The 12,560-nt window shown below is 58.8% G+C and overlaps 1 long non-coding RNA gene across 2 annotated transcripts; it reads left to right on the forward strand.

The window, feature by feature from the left end:
* The first annotated feature begins 1,658 nt into the window (after window positions 1-1,658).
* On the forward strand, window positions 1,659-8,716 carry LOC139078013 (uncharacterized). 2 transcript variants are annotated; one of them, XR_011530686.1, is made up of 5 exons: window positions 1,659-1,992; window positions 2,760-2,883; window positions 5,694-5,786; window positions 6,957-7,117; window positions 7,737-8,716. It is a non-coding gene; the product is annotated as an uncharacterized lncRNA (long non-coding RNA). The 2 variants fall into 2 exon arrangements; XR_011530687.1 differs by lacking the exon at window positions 6,957-7,117 and having other exon boundaries at window positions 1,731-1,992; window positions 7,737-8,670.
* Window positions 8,717-12,560: the final 3,844 nt, after the last annotated feature.

The following is a 12,560-nucleotide window of genomic DNA, read 5'->3' on the forward strand; positions in this document are numbered from 1 at the left end:
GTCAATGGGTGCAGCATCTCCAGCTGAGTGTAGGGGGGCCTCCTCCGCAGGCTGACATTGGGACACCTGGCTTTGTGAAGTGCACCATGAGCTGGAAGGAATCGGAAGGGTCACCATTGTCAGAGGCTGTCCCTTGTGGGCAAGAACCCTTATGATAACAGCTCTAGGTGCCGAGTGCCTGCTGGGTGCTGGGTGCTGGGCCCTGGGCCAGCACACGAGCCTCAGACAGGGGTTCTGCTTGTCTTGGGATAAAAGCCAGACCCCTCACTGCAGCCTGGCAGGCCCTGCGGAGCCAGGCGCCTCCAGCTGTGCCGTCTGTCTGGTCAGTCCATGCCCAGCAGGTCCTGCAGCCTTCCCCTCTCTCTCACTCGGGACTTCGGCCTTGTTGCTTCAACCCTGGACACAATAGAGTCCCTGCCCCTCTGTCTGACCACCTCCCTCCCGCCCCGGGAGGGCCCCCCAGCCACCACCCCAGAGAACCAGCAGGTGTTCCCCTGTCTGATTTCATTTTGTTAAATTAAATCCGAGCTGTGTCCTGCCTGGCCGCCCTGCCGTGTCTCCAGGCCTGGCAAAAAGTGGGTGCCCAGAGTGTGCCTGCTGCATGAAGGAACGGCCTCTCCATGTACCTCCGCGAGCCCAGCCAGGCTGTGACTTTGGGGGCGTTCAGAGGAAGCCCAAGGTTCCCAGGAAGAACTCGTCATTGCTGTGCCCCAGTGGCCCGTTCCTGTCCCCTCCTGTACCCTGTCCGGCCTGGGTCCTGTGAGCGGAAGGAGGGGCTCGCCTGGGAGAAGCAGCCCCTGCTGTGGGGAGTGAAGGGAGGGGCTGCTGTCCGGTCCAGCCCAGGTATCTGCATCCTTGAAAGACATCGTCCCCCCCCCCGGCTCACTTGAGGCCCCTCCCTGGACCCAGCCTTTGGCCTGAGGACAAGATTCTGCAATGAATGGCCAGCCCCAGCCTCAGAGGAGGGACTGGACAGGGCAGAGACCCTGGGAACTGGGGAGGGGCCGGGACCTCCCTGGAGATCCAGCCATCTCCAGCGTCATCATCATTGTCATCGTCATAGTGTGGGAGAGCAGAGGATGGGGCTGCTCCAGTAATGAGGTTCCTCTTAGGACCCCAGCCCCAGATACCTCCCTCCAGAGGGGGCCCCATTAGGGCCCCCCCAGCACCTTGCTGGGTGTGAAGTTGGGGATCTAGAGCTCCTGATCCCATATCTGTGGGGAGCACATGGGATGTCCTCAGAAGGAGGTGACAACCAAGTTGATGTGTCCACCGCACCTCACGGTCACCCTAGGTGCTGGCATCTCTGTAGGGTCATTCTTTATCCTATTTGACCTTTGCCTGCCGGGGCTCCCCCACCCCCATCCTCACCACCTCCCGGCTCCATGCCCCAGACTGGGCAGCCCTGGGGGAAACAGGTGAGAGGTAGGGGCTCCCCAGCACAAAGGGAGGGACCCCAGCCCCAGCCCTGGGGTTCTGGCTTGCCCCTGCCCTCCCCCCTCCAGGACGAGGCTCCAGCAGGCCCCTTCCCCCTCTCCGTCCTTGGGGGCCTGGCCAAGCTCTGGTTCCCATGGGGGCGGGGCAGGGGTGAGGGCTCTGCAGCTTCTCCAAGAGGTGCCCACAGACGGCCTTATATGGCCAGGAGGCCTCGCAGCCGAGGAGGAATCTGATCCCCTGGGCAGGGACCCGGGGCTGTGCCCTGGGCAGGGCCAGAGCTGCCGTGAGCTGACAGCCTCCCATGGCCCCTAAACCCCAGCCTTCTGGGCCCACGGTCCCTTAAAGGGAGCCAGCTTAGCTAGCCCCCCTTGGCAACTTTGGGACATGTGGCTGGGGACCCTGTGACGAAGGGATTCACCTGCCATTCCCCACGGGTCCCCTCACCGCAGTGGGATGGGCAGGCCCCCTGAACCCTGCTGGGTCTGCCTCGGGGGAAGAGCAGCCGTTTGAGGTCAGCCTTCCCCTCCCAGCACCACATGGACAGACACTCATCAGGTGTGGCCCTCTCCCTGCCCAGACGGGCCGAGTCCCACAGCCCTGCCCTGTGCCTTGACCAGCAAGACCACTGGCCCTCAGCAAGTCGCCTCCCCTCCTGGGCCAGCTCGGCCCCCACCTTGGAGCAGCACCCGGTCCCCAAGCCAGGCCTGGGGGTGTGACCTGGCCCTGAGCTCTTACTGGGTCTTGACCCCCCAGCCCCCGCCTCACCCTCCTAAGCTATCATGGCCCCACTGCTCTCTCTTCTGACTCCCTCCCTCTTTGGGTTTCTCATTTTCTGAATGTTCCCTCTCTGTGTGTGTTTCTCTTTGTCTCTATCCCTTTGTCTCTCACTGTCTCTCTGTCTCTTTGTCTATCTGTCTCTCTGCATCTCTATCTCTGTCTCCCCCCCACCGCAGCCCTAGGTCTGCCAAGCTCAGCTACTAGGGCAGCCTGAGCCCTCCCGCCCCCACGTCCGGCCTCAGAGTGCCACTATCTTTGGGGGCCTGTGGAGAAGGGATTTGTTTCTGACAAGGGGCAGCAGTGGTGGTGACAGGGCCACTTCCTGCCCGCCTGCCTGGGAAGCTCTAGCTGCAGGGTCTGGGTGGCCCTTGCAGGCTGGCTGGGGATAGGCCGGCTGGCAAGGACGCAGCTCCCCTGGGGCCCCTGAGCTGACAGACCCTCAGCCCTGTGGTCACCACATGCCCTGGGACACAGTGGTATCCACCTCATCCAGGGGCAAGGAAGTGCCGTATCCCACCCTCACGTGCAAGCCCACCTTCCGGCAGGTTGGGGCGCCCTGGGCCGAGGGCAGAGGAAGACAAGAGGTGACAGACCCACTATGCGCTTGGGCACAGCCACTCCTCAAGCCAGCTATGAGAGGCGGGGACTCCTGTCACTCCCACTGTCCAGGTGAGTAGACTGAGGGGAGACACACAGCGACTGTGCCGCCCTCTGTGCCTACCCTGAACGCCAGGTTCCACGTGCTCAGCCCGCATGTCCCAAGGACGCTGTGGGGGCTCCTGGCCCTGCCACGTGTCTGCGCTTTGCAGGTGGGCTCTCACATGACTTCAGGGAATCATTGTTCCCGTTTCACAGAGGGGAAACTGAGGCTCGGGGAGGTGCTGTGACCCAGGAAGGGGCCAGTGAGGCGCGTGCCTGCAGCGTTGACAACTGTCTGTCCAGGACGTGCTCTGAAGGGGATGCAGTGGGAGGGCGAGGGCTGCCAGGCTGACCGGACCCTAGTCCGTCCCACTGTGGTTCAGACCAGCACGTCCTCTGGGCTGGCAGGAGCTGCCGCCTCTCCCCCAGCACCGAGCAGGAAGGGACTGGGCAGGGTGTGCGGGGAGCCCTGGTCCAGACGAGGCCCAGGGCCCGAGCCCCCCTGCCCTGTGGCCCCTGGCTGTGACAAGGGGGCCCTCCTCTGCCGCACGGCCTGTTGTCTCAGGTGGTTTTCACAGACAAGTCACCGTGTGGCCCCTGCTGGAAACCCTTCAGCCCTTCCCTCTACCGGGAAGCTCTGGCTCTCCCGCAGCCTCCAAGGCCCTCGGCCTGCCCCTGCCTCACGGCCCCGCCTCGAGCCGCCCCTCGGAGCCCCCAGGGCTCCAGCCTCACTGGCCTCCTTACAAAATGCTAAGAGCCCCCTGCGCAGCCCCACTGGGCCTTTGCACAAGCCACACCTCCCACCAAGAATGCTTCTCCTACCCGCTTGCAGCCTGCCCTTCCCATCCCAGCTCCAGGGGCTCCCTAGGCCCCCAGTCTGCTGTATATTCTTCCTCCATTTATTCAACAGCTATTTAAAAATTTTATTTATTTCATTTACTTTTATTATTTTATTATTTATTTTGCATCCAGAGCCCTGTGCTGAGCAGGTGCTGGATGATAGTGGCTGGATGCCGGGACACCTGTGCCCCATCACCTTCACACTGGCCTGGAGGCCCCGTGGGAGGCGGGGGCGTAGGCCAAGGGAGTGGGGGCTCGGCGCCCGACCGGGTGCTCCTCTCATGTGGCCTGAGGTCCCCGGTGCAGTCCTTGCCCTGCAGTCACTGAGCAGAAGAAAAACACCAGACACTAACAAGTGGGCGAGGCTGCGGGGAAGTTGGGGCCTCCTGTGCTCCTAGTGGGGTGCAAATGGCAGAGTCATGTGGACGCCAGCATGACGCTTCCTCAAAGATTAAACAGAGTCACCATGTGACCAGTACTTCCACTCCTGCGAACATGCCCAAGAGAGATGTAAACACATGCCCACACACGAAACCTTCCACACGAGCATTCCTGGCAGCACTATTCAGAACACCCAAAGGTGTAGACAGCCCCCTGTCATCGGTGGGTGAGTGGGCGGGTGAGTGTGGTGGGTCCAGCCACATAGTGGAATATTAGTTAGCCATAAACAGGCCCGGGTCTGGATTCGAGCCTTGGGGGGCGGCCCCCTTAAGGAGGCTGCCCAGGGACCAGGAGCGGGCAGCATGGGGTGCGCCTCAGTTACTGGCCCTGGGTGTTGTGAGGGAGGCTCAGCTGGGCCCAGAGCGACGTTGGCAGGGTCGTGGACACAGAGCGGGGCCACGGAGGCTCAGCTTAGGTGGGCGTGGGTGCCTGCCGGGCATCAGGTGGAGACGGTGGAGGCAGGGTTAGCTCAGGGCGCTGTGGACCACCCACCCAGCCCCCTGACACCGCCAGCTGGTCCCGTGCTTCGGGTGACTGGGAGGCATGGGCTGCAGTAAACCCAAGATACCCAACCCTAAACAGGAGACTGACTCAGCCTGGAGCCAAGAGCCACAGGGCCCTGACTGCGGAGAGGAAGACGGCGGGCCTCTCCCGCCCTGTCTTCATCACCATGTGGGTCAGCCTGCAGGCCTGCCCCTCTGAGCCCTGGCTGTGAAATCCACCCGGGCACGGGCCTCATCCCTGCCCGTCCCACAGGTGCCTGATTGGGGCCTTCCCCAGGGTCACCATTGCTTCAGATGCAAGTGACATCCCAGCCCCTCCCATCCTGTCGCCCCAATTTCTAAAAGGAGGGCTCAGGAGTACCAAAAAGCAGAGGGGAAGGCCTGTGGGGATTCCACCCCCGCGCCCCGCTGGGCCCCTCTCCTGCTGGGCCCGGAAGCCTCCAGCTCATCTGGTTGTCTGGGAAGTGAGGGGTGGGCCGCCCTGCAGGATGAGGTAGGGGTGGTGGGTGGGCTCAGCTCCAGGCCTCTGTGTGCCTCAAGCTTCAACACGTCCAAAACACTAGTCCTGCAGCTGTTCTGCGGAGACCATTGCTGGGGGCTGTTAACCCAGAGACTGGGGAGCCTCCCGCCAGGCCACTGTTGGCAGCATCTACCGGGAGCACAGTCTCCTTCTCCAAAGGGGTCTGGGGGTCTGTACCTGGTCCCCTCCAGGTCTCCCGCTCAGATCCTGGGGAGTGGTAGAGAGGGAGGCGAGACTGGGAGTTGAGAGCTGCCTCCGCTCCCACCTCCATCCATCCCTGGCTTGCTGTGTGACCTCAGGTCAGGGCCACAACCTGCCTGGATCCCTGAGCAAATGGCTGATTGTGTTCCCTGCCTTGTCTCCACTATCTGACCTGGACCCTTTGGCCCCAGCCGCTCTGCGCCGCCATGCCACCCTGTGCCACACACCCAGGGGGTCATTGGAGGGCTGCTGTTTCTGGTGCCCTGGTGCCTGGTGCTGGGCAAGCGCCTAAGCTGCTTTGCCTAATGTGATGCTCAAGAAACCCCATTTTACAGATGGGGAGACCGAGGATCAGAGGGGCTGTGTGTGACTCTGCGTTTCCTGGCTCTATGACCACGAGGCACTGGGGATACCGCCCACGCCGGCTGGTGAGTCCTGACTGCCTCTGCAAGGTGCTCAGAAGGGTTGCTCCTGGCTGGATGTGCGCCCACATGCTCTCTAGCAAAGCCGACCCGAGCGTCCTCAGCAAGGCCCCATGGCCCAGCCCCAGGGAGCCAATCGGGACAGAGCCTGCACAGAGGTTATCTGGGTCCCGCAGGAGGCTGGCGCAGACTGCCTTCCGGGCCTCCCCTATCTCCAGCAGGAATGCACCGAGCCCCCCACCCCCTGCCCACCCAGGGGGAGGAATGTGGCAGAGGCTGCTGGGAGCTGGGAGTCTGGGAGGAGGAGCGAGTCGGGAGGCCTCTGCCTTCTGGAATTCCCCAGGCCTGGCACCAGATCCCTGCCTGCCTCTCCCTGCCCCCCCAGGGCCTGGCGCTCTCCACCTCCTCTCCTAGGGCTGCAGGGGCACTGGATGACTGGGGTGAGGGATGGCACCTCTCAGGGCTAGTTACTGCATGACAATGTCCCCTCCTCGGAGAGGCCTTCCCTGACCACCCAACCTACACAGCCCCTTCAGCTGGGCCATTGCCCTTCAGAACTCTAGACCAGGCACCGTTGGCATTTGGGGCTGGATGTCTCCCCGCGGGGCTCTCCTGGGCACTGTGGGGGTGTTGAGCAGCATCCCTGGCCTCCACTCATCAGCAGCCAGTAGCACCCTCCCCTCCCCCAGTTGTGACAGCCCGGCAACACTGCGTGCCCCGGGGGGAACCGCCCCTGCGTGAGACCCATTGCCCTAGAGCCTCCTGAGATGAGATGCTCATTGTCCTCTTCCCAGGCCGTAAGCTCCCTGGGGACAGGGGCCATCTGTCTGGCACACTGCAGGTCCCAGTGCCCACTCTGGGGCCCAGGAGAGCCTCTGGCCCCACACAGCACCTGCCCACAGCCACCTGCATGAGGTCATAGCAGGCGGAGGGGCGCTGGCACCTCCTGGCCAGGCCATGCTGGACATCCCAGGTTTCAGAGTGCCAGAGCGCCTGCAGAGCCTGCCGGGGAGGGGAAAAGCTGCCCAGAGCTGAGAGGAGCTTGAGGGCTGGGCCAGGCTGAGCGAGACAAGCCCAGCCAGGCCCACTCACCTGGGGCAGGAATTTGGATTCCATCACTTTCCACCTAGGCTTTCACGGCCAAACAAACCTTTGCCTCCGGGCATGTTTCTGCAGCTGCTGACACGCCCAGGTGGCCTCGTTCTCAGACAGCCAGGTGGGGCCCAGAGAGCAGGCCCTGCTACCGCCCAAGAGTCCTGGTCCATCCCAGGCCCCCAGCTGGGCATCACCAGGGCACAGACGGCAGATGAGGGACCCGCAGACTGCTGCTTCCGCAGGTGCCTGTGTCTGAAATCCCACCTTTAACCCTCCTCAGGCTCAGCACCGGGGGCTCCTCTCCTCCAGCACAAAGGCCCCGTCCTGGCCGTGCTGTGTCTCACCCCTCCACCCCTGGCGCCCTAGTTCCGTGACTCTGGGGGAGGGACTTTTTCTCCCTCGGCCTTGGTTTCCTGCTCTGTAAAATGGGCTCATAACTGTACCTCCTCACAGTGCTGCTATGGGGTCTCTGTAGGGCCTCAGCCAGGCTCCAGGCTGGTGGTCACGACCCTCCTGGGGAGGCTGTGGCTCTCAGGCTCAGTTCACAGGCAGGAAGAGCGAGCCGGCTGAAGAAGCGCCAAGCTGGGACCTCTGTGGCTCCTTGCTCATGGCTGTGCGGCTGGCCCTGGGGATGCCGGTTCCTGTGGAGATCTGTGTTGGGGGGCTCCATCACGGTGCCAGTGGCTGCTTGCTGACCCACACATGCTGCCCATTCCTCCAAGGGCAGGAAGAGCCGGGGTCTGAGAACCGGTCCAAGGTCTCCTCCCAGACAGACAGGCAGACAGATGGACCGTCAGCCTTGTTTCCACTGGGAAGAAAAGCAGCCGAGGGGTGGGTGTAAGAGCGGTCTTTTCTCCCCAGGTGGTCTGCCCGCCCCAGGTGTGGACTCCATGTGCCTTTCTTACAAGGCTCCTCGCTGACCCTCGTCTGCTGAACCCTCACCTCCTCCCAAGGAGTCAGGGAGACTGGTGTGAACCTCCTGATGGGGAAACTGAGGCTCTGAGAGGCAAAGGGTCAGGGAGTGGAGGGTGTGCTGGAAAACAGGCCTGTCTCGTTTCCAGGTCCTTGCCTTAATACCGTGTTGTCCTACCTGGAGATGGAGGGGCCTGGGGTCAGAGGGCAGCTTGGGGACCTGGCCCTGGGGGTGGAGGGGCCTGCTGCCTGTGCTCTGCAGCCCTCGCCCTTTGAGCCTGGACGGCACCCGGTTTGGCTGGAATGTGCTGGCCTCTGGCCAGCATGGCAAGCTCTCGATGTGTCCGCTAGGACACACCAGCTGGATGCTGTGTGCGCCTGGAATGGAAGTGCCTCCTTTCCTGTCACTTGGCTTGGTCTTCTGTAGCCATTCCCCACGGGAGGGGTGGGGCCAGAAGAGGGGACGTTCTTAGGTTTCTGACCTCTTGGTGTTTCTCTGCCGGTATGGCCGGGCGGAGGAGTCACTGTCACTCGGCCCTCCAGGTGGACTCGGTGCACAGGCCAGGCCCTGAGTGCCTGGTTCAGGCCCCTGCCCCGGCTCCAGGGCACCTTCGCCTGTTACCTGGGAAGGGGTCTGCAGGAGCCTACTGGGAGCCAGCTGGGAAGGGGCCTGGCCCACCTGGATTCTGTCCAGGGCAGCGCGGTCAGCAGGAGCCTGCCCGCCTGGGTGAAGACAGACGTAAAATCCAGGGGGTGGAACACTTAGGGCTTGTGCTCTTATCACGTGTGGGTTAGATCTCAAGGAAAAAAATCTAACAAAATAAAATAAAGTAAAATATCTGATAAAGTAAAATAAGATGAAATAAAGTGAAATAAATAAAAATAGTAAAGTAATACGAAATAAAGTAAAATAAAATGAAATAAACACAATGGCATGGGATGCTGGCCCTGCGCCCCCAGGCTCCCCCAGGCTCCCTGGGGCTACCACAGCCTGTGAGCAATGAGGCCAAAGGACCCACGCTCCGCTCAGTTAGGCCTGACCTACATGTCGGGGCTGCATGCCTGCCGTGACCTCCCTTGATCCTCGCTGAGACCGAGGAGGGCCAGTGACTGCCACTGTCCCTCTGAGACTGGAGGGTGATCCCGAGTCACGCTGGGAGCTGGTGGCCAGGACCTGCTCGGTGGCTCCCTGAAGCCTGCGAGCTCCCCCCACCCACAAACTCCTCTGAGGCAAGGATTCTGTCATGAGCCAGGACATCTCCCAAGAATGAAAGGCCAGCAAGAGAGGCCGTGGCCACAGCTTCTGGCCAGGTCTGCCTCGGGAGAAGGCCTGTCCCTTGGCCCTGACCTGCAGCTCACCCCAGGACCCCGCCCAGGCTCGGAAGGAGGGTTTCCTGGTTCGAGGCTGGTTCCCTTTCATACACAATACATTTCAGGCTGGTCTGGCCCAGAAACAGCTGCTCTGGGAGGAAGGGGTGGCTCCCTGAAGGCCACACTGTACCAGCCCAGGAATCAAATCTAGCCACGTGACCTGGGCCACAACATAATAACAACGATAATGACGGTGATAATGGCGATGATGATGATGGTGGTGGGGATGATAACGAAGGTGATGATGATGATGGTGATGAAGGTGATGATGGTGTAATGATGATGAAGATGACGATGGTTTGAGTGAAGGTGATGATGGTGGTGGTGGAGATGATGATGATGGTGATGGTGGAGATGATGGTGGTGGTGATGGTGGAGATGATGATGGTGATGGTGGAGATGATGATGATGGTGATGGTGGAGATGATGATGATGATGATGGTGGAGATGATGATGGTGGTGATGGTGGAGATGATGATGGTGGTGATGGTGGAGATGATGATGGTGGTGATGGAGATAATGACAGTGATGGTGATGACGATGACAAAAGTGATAATGATAAGGACGGGGGTGTAAGGATGATGAAGTTGAAGGTGATGGTGATGGTGGTGGTGGTGGTGAGCACTGGCATGCTGAGGGCCCCCTGAGTGCCACACCCACTCTGAGCACTACATATGTTAACTCGTTGAAGGCATACAACCCCCGCCCGGTGGGGTGGCTCTATTACCATTGTCCCCACTTTACAGCCAGGAGGAGGAAGCAGCTAAGTAATGTGTCCAAGGTCACACAGCCAAGAGGCAGAGAGAGACTGCAAACTTGGCCATAATCCTGATGTGATATTGGCCGTGAAGGTTACCCAGAGCACTTGGGGATGGAGTGGGGGCAGGAACAGTAAACACTAGGGCACTCAGGGACCTGACGGACCACTCTGCTGAACAGCTGCTGCTCTGTTGAACAGCCCGGGGGTGGCCCTGAGATCTGCACAAAGGACTCAGCATGACAGTGTCTTCAAGTGCCACCTCCTCCTGCTCCCCTCCATTCGTCCCTCCCCCCCTCTGGCCCTGTCCCAACCTGAAGACTCCACAGGAAGCTCAGTAAACAATTTACCCCATAGGCGAGGGGCTAGGGGTCTGAGAGAGGTGTCTCAGACCCCTTCAGCCAGCAGGGAAGCGGGCAGGGAGCAGACAGGTGAGCCAGGCCCCTCGCAGGGCTGCCTGCAGGGCCAGGCATGGCTCTCGGGCACCTCACAGTGGCTGCTAGGGACAGTGCAAGCAGAATGTAGGCACATCTCCCCCGCCAGCTCCTGAAATCTGGTAGCCTGCCACCCCAGCCTGAGCGGCCGTCCCCTCCCTACAAATGCCAGGAGGCCCCGCTGATGAGAGGCCCACCTCAGCCCCCTTCAGGGGCCACTCGCTCCTGTTGGTGGGATCTGAGACTTTGGACAGCAGGATTTCTTAAAGAGAGGTTCATCCAGATTTCCTGGGCCCAAGGGTGAAGGGCACTGAGTTTCCTTTTGAAGAACTTGGCCTTGGGACCCGGCCCCAAGGGAGAGGAGACTGTGACACCTTGTGTGTTCATGTGTGTGCCTACATGTGCGCATGTCTTCTAGTCTTAACTTTCTCTGTGTGGTAAGCCATTTCTAGGTGTACAGTTTGGTGGTGTTAAAGACGTTAATTACATCCTACCATCACTGCCATCCATCTCCAGAACCTTTCCATCTTGTAAAACGGAAGCTCTATGCCCACTAAACACTAACTCCCCCGCCCCCTCCCCAAGACAATGGCAACCACCATTCTACTCTCTGATTTTGGTTACTCCAGGTACTGCAGATAAGTGGAATTAGAAAGTGTTTGTGTTTTTGTGATTGGTTTATTTCACTCAGCATAATGTCCTCAAGGTTTATCCATATCGTAGCATGTGTCAGGATTTCTTTCCTTTTTAAGGCTGAATAACACTCCATTGTATGTACATGCCACATTTTGTTTATTTGTTCATCCATCCACGGACACTTGGGTTGCTTCCACCACTTGGCTATTGTGAATAATGGAGCAATGAACCCAGGTGTGTAGATGTCTCTTTCAGACTCTGCTTTCAATTTTCCTGGGCATATACCCAGAAGTGGAATTGCTGGATCATATAGCAATTCTATTAACTTTTTGAGGAAGCACCATAATGTTTTCCACAGTGGCTGTACCATCTAACTCCCCGACAGCGCACAAGGATTCTGATTTCTGCACATCCTCACCAACACTTATTTTCTGTTTTTCTGATGGGTGTGAGGTGGCCTCATTGCAGCTTTGACTTGCATTTCCCTGATGATCACTGATGCTGAGCATCTTCTCATGTGCATACTGGCCATTTGTTTACCTTTGGAGAAACGTCTGTTCAAGTTCTTTGCTTGCTTTTAAATCAAGTTGCTTGTTTTTTTTTTGTTGTTGACTTTTAGAAGTTTTCTGCACATTCTCGATATTAAACCCTTGTTAAATGTATGACTTGAAAAATTCTTTCCCATTCTGTGGGTTGCCTTTTTACTCTGTGGATAGTGTCTTTTGATTCACAAATTTTAAAAATTTTCATGAAGTCCCACTTATCTCTTTTTGTTGTCCTTGCATGTATCTTTGGTCTCATATCAAAGAAATCGTTGCCAAATCCAATGTTATGAAGCTTTAGTCCTATGTTTTCTTCTAAGAGTTCTATAGTTTTAGGTTCTACGGTTAGGTCTTTGATCCATTTTGAGTAAGTTTTTGTCTATGGTGTGAGGTAAGTGTCCAGGTTCATTCTTTTGCATGTGTGTATCCAGTTTTCCCAGCACTATTTGTTGAAGACAATCCTTTCTCCCTTAAACGGTCTTGACACCCTGTCAACAATCACTTGACCATATACACAAAGGTTTATTTCTGGGCTCTCTTCTCTGCTGACTTCTCCAAGAAGACCCTCTGCAGACCTCTTTGCCACTGTCTCCTTTCTGGTACTCTAGTGGCCTCTATCTCCTGCCCTCCAGCTACAGAGACTCTTGATGACCAGGCCCAGCTGGGCTGACTCACACAGAGATGCAGACAGGCCAGCTGTGCAGATCCCCAACCACAAACATAAACACATCATGTCTGTGCACATGCTGCGGGTCCTGGAAAGAGCACGCACCTCTCAGGGCCTGCACGAACACTGAGTGACCTTCTTGTGAGGCGCTGGCCTCAGTGACCTCATTCCTAATGCCCCGCTGCTGGAGACCTGTGGAAGCAAGAGCAGACACGCTGCCCACATGAACACTGGCCTCCAGGCACAAGGGGATCTGCAGCCTAGCTCCCACCAGGCCCAGGCATTACACCCTCCCAGAGCTGTAACGAGGTTGGCAGCGACTCAAACAGGGTGCTGTGCAGCCCCCACAGGGCGAGTAGACACAGC

The sequence above is a fragment of the Equus przewalskii genome, chromosome 21, assembly GCF_037783145.1.
Source record: "Equus przewalskii isolate Varuska chromosome 21, EquPr2, whole genome shotgun sequence".
Lineage (NCBI taxonomy): Eukaryota > Metazoa > Chordata > Mammalia > Perissodactyla > Equidae > Equus > Equus przewalskii.